Below are 4,066 nucleotides of genomic sequence, written 5' to 3' on the forward strand. Positions count from 1 at the left end.
TCTCTGGCTTAGGGGAACCAACTGCCCCCCTGAGACAGCTCATTCAGCTTTTGGATAGTTCTAATTATTAGAGTGGTTGCTTCCTAACAACTAAATCCACCTGTGCCATTCCCACTCACTTTTGTTTTTTGAAGCAATCAAAAGTTTAAGTGATTTGCCCAGGGTCAAACAGCTAGTAAATGTCTGAAGCCAGGTTTGAACTCAGGTCCTCCTGACTCCAGGGCCACCATGCCCAATAGCTTCCCCCATTTCTACTCACTTTTGTTATTTCTGTTTTCTGGATTCAATCTGAATCATTTGAACACCTCTTCTATATGACAGGGCTTCCGATATTTGTAGACAACTGTCATATTCCTTATCCCTTTCTTCTATCCTCCCTACACCAAAAGTTTCCTCTTCTCCAGGCTAAAAAACCCCATTGGCTTCAGCTAATCCTCCTGTGGTACCATAATGAAATCCTGCACCACTAGCTGTTCCTTCTATGCCCTCTCTATAGTTTATCAATGTCAGTCTTAAAATATAAAATTACTCTATTTCAGATGTGCTCTGACCAGGAAGATCAAAGGAGATTATTACCTGATTCATCTGTCAAACTGATTTTCCTGAAGGGTGGGTTTGGTCATATCACCCCCTGTTCAGTAAACTTCACTGATTCCCTGTTACCTCCAGGATCAAATCCTCTGTTGACTTTTAGAGCCCTTCATAACCCAGCTCCTTTCTACATTCCCATTCTTCTTAGGCATTTGTGACCTGTCATATACTCTTCTTAAACTTTGCAACCCACCAAGTAATCTGCAATCCAATGACACTGGCCTCCTTATGGTCCCTCACATATAAGTTTCCATTTGTGAACTTTAGGTATTTTCACTGGCTGACTCCTATGCCTGGAACTCTCCCCCTTCTCATATGCAACTCCTGGATCTCCTGGCTTAGGGAAGAAAAAAAAATTTACATGATAACTTTATTATATATTTTAAAGGCATAGCAAATTACACACAATACATTGACAGCTTCATGTGCAATCATCTTTTTTTATTCTACTATGTTATGGAAATGTTTGTTTTATTTCATATATTAAAAAGAAAATAAATAAATAAAAAGAAGGAAAGCCCAGCATCTGTAAGAAGCTCTTCCCAGTCCTCCTTAATGTCTCCATGCTAGTGTCTTTCCTCTGAGACCATTCCCAATTTATCCCATAGAGATCTTGTTTGTACATGTGGTTTTGTTTTTCTTCATTTGACTGTGAGCTGCTTGAAAGCAGGGGCTATTACTTTGCCTTTCTTTGCATCCGCAATGTTTAGTGCATCCCTGGTGTTTAGTGTCCGGCACTTAGTCAATGCTTCTTCACTTGAACTCACTCATTCAATTTAGTATTCCTCTCAAAGCACCCTAACTGAATCAACTATTCTGACTGCTATATCACACACACACACACACACACACACACACACACACACACACACACACTCCTCTTTTAGATGACCTACCATCTAATCATGCCTAATTATCATGTGAAGTTGATTTTCTGAACCAAATCAATGACTTTACATTTCTCTCAATTACACATCTTATTAGATTCTGGCCAATATTCTACCCTTTGGGGATCTTGATTTGTCATCCAGAATGTTAGCTGTTCCTCTCAGCATTGTATCATCTGTAGAGTTGAAAGGCATGGTATTTATAGCTTTTTCTAAGTTATCAATAAAAGTGTTAAACATTAAGGAGCAAAGACAGGTCAGTGAAATACTCTATAAAAATTTCTCTCTACCTCGACATTGACCTATTAATGACACTCTTTGATTCTGGTTATTCAGATCCACCTGTCTAACTCGCATCTCCCTATCTCTATAAAAATATCATGACAAACGTTGACAAATGCTTAAAGAAGTCTAGGTGTAGTAGAGAGACTGGCCAATGAAAGCCCAGTTCTTTAAGTATACACAAATATTCTCTATCCTCCATTAGCCCATGTGGAATTTTGGGCAACTTTGATTTCCAGCCATGACTACTTAAAGTTTGTACTGTAGAATAAAAAAAGGTCTTCAGATTGGCTTCAGAGATGAAAGAATTTGTGACTCTGGAGAGAATGAGCCAAGAGTAAGTACATATACAAAAAAGATGATTTTTCTCCAGTAGTTTGGGATGCAGCTCATCTGGGACTGGTGACTTGAACTCATCAAGGACAGCTGTGTGCTCTTTTACTATCTGTTTATTAAGGCATCAACTCCCTTTTAACCATTATCATTTTTTTCTTTTCTAGCTAAAAATTCATTCTCTTTGGCATAAAAAATCCAAGTACTGGGTAGATAGCAAATTACACATAGATAGAAAGCTAGCCAGAAAGATCTGAGTTTGAGCCTTTCTGACATACTCTGGCTATGTCTTACTGGGCAAGTCATTTGATGCCTCCAGGCAACTATCAGACTAAGAAGCTTGGAGAAAAGACGCCAACCTGCGCTAGTAGAGGGACTTTCCTCACCAGAAATTCCCTATTCCAAAAAAATTACAGGTTCAGTCTTTATCCCTTTCCTCAATAATCATTGGTTCATGCCCTCACCCAAAATTTCCCCTGGCGATATCTGAGTTTAGCTCATTTTAAATTTTCCCCTTAAGGGTATGATTCATTTTTCCTGTTTACCAGCTAAAGCTACCAAGACTTTTGAACTGAGATAACTTTACTACGATGTATAAAAGGAATAGAAAAAAGAAGCCCCCTAAACCTCAAGCTCTCTAATCTTCACGTCTGGTTCCTGTAAAGACTCACATTGCTCTTGTGAGTGATGGGAGGAGGGCAGGTGAGCTGCCTTTATCACAGCTGCCAGCCCTTGTCGCCGCCCATCCTGTAGCTGTGGGCTTGTTGCTATTTGAATCATCCCCCTGAAATTCACAAACCTGGAACACTGGTGCTGGCACTCTCATCACCTGTGTCATTTTTTTGGTTTTATTTTTAATTTTATTTTTAAATTTTTTATTAATTTTCAATTAATTTTTAAAATTACATTTAATTATTTTAAATTATTTTTTAAATTTTTTAAAATTTAACTTAATTTTTTAAATTAACAAACATTTGCTTTTTTTTCTCTCCCATCCCACTTTGAAAGGAGAAAAACAAAACTTTTTAACAAATATGCATAGTAAAGCAAAAAAATTCCCACATTGGGCATGTAAAAATATATGTTGCTTTCTGTTTCTTGAGTCCATCACCTCTTACAGGAAGTAGGTAACTTTCTTCATCCCCCATCCAACCATCTTCTAGAATTATAGTCAGTCATTTGTCTTTGCAACGTTGTTGCTATGGTGTGTGTGTGTGTGTGTGTGTGTGTGTGTGTGTGTGTGTGTGTGTGTGTGTGTGTGTGTGTTTGTGTGAATTTTACTTGAATAACACAATTACATGAGGTAATTTCCCTCACCCTATTCCTTTCCCCTGGCTTTTCCTTTTTTCTTTTAAGATCAAACAAAAAACGATCTCACTCCTAGGTCCTCTGTTCTATTAAACCCCCTTTATGGCCCTGGATGATGGAGTTCAGAAAGGGGCACATCTGGCATCTTCCCATATTAAAATACAGAGTTTAATCTTGTTTAATCCCTTGTGACTAATGATTTACTCGCACTTATCTTTTTGTTTTTCTTGATTCTTGTGTTGAATTTCAAAGTTTCTACACAATTCTATTATTTTCACTAGGAATATTTGTAAGTCTTCTATTTCTTTAAAAATCCTTTTTTTTCTCCGTAGAATTATACTCAGTTTTGCTAGGTAAGTTTTTCTTGGTTGTAAACACTTTTGCCTTCTGGAATATCATGTTCCAGTGCTCTGTTCCTTTGCAGCGATGGCAGCTAACCTTTTTATCATCCTAATTCTGACTCCCTGGTCCTTGAATTCTTTCTTTCTGGCTGCTTACAGCAATATTTTCTATGACCTAGAAGCTCTGAATTTTAGCCATAATATTCTGACAAGGTTATCTTTTTTGTGGGGCTATGTGGTTCTTTCAGGAGATGACTGGTGAGTTCTTTTTATTTTTTACTTTAACCTTTAGTTCTAAGAGTTCTGAGAAGTTTTCTCTTGTGC

Source organism: Notamacropus eugenii, chromosome 4 (assembly GCF_028372415.1).
Source record: "Notamacropus eugenii isolate mMacEug1 chromosome 4, mMacEug1.pri_v2, whole genome shotgun sequence".
Classification (NCBI taxonomy): Eukaryota; Metazoa; Chordata; class Mammalia; order Diprotodontia; family Macropodidae; genus Notamacropus; species Notamacropus eugenii.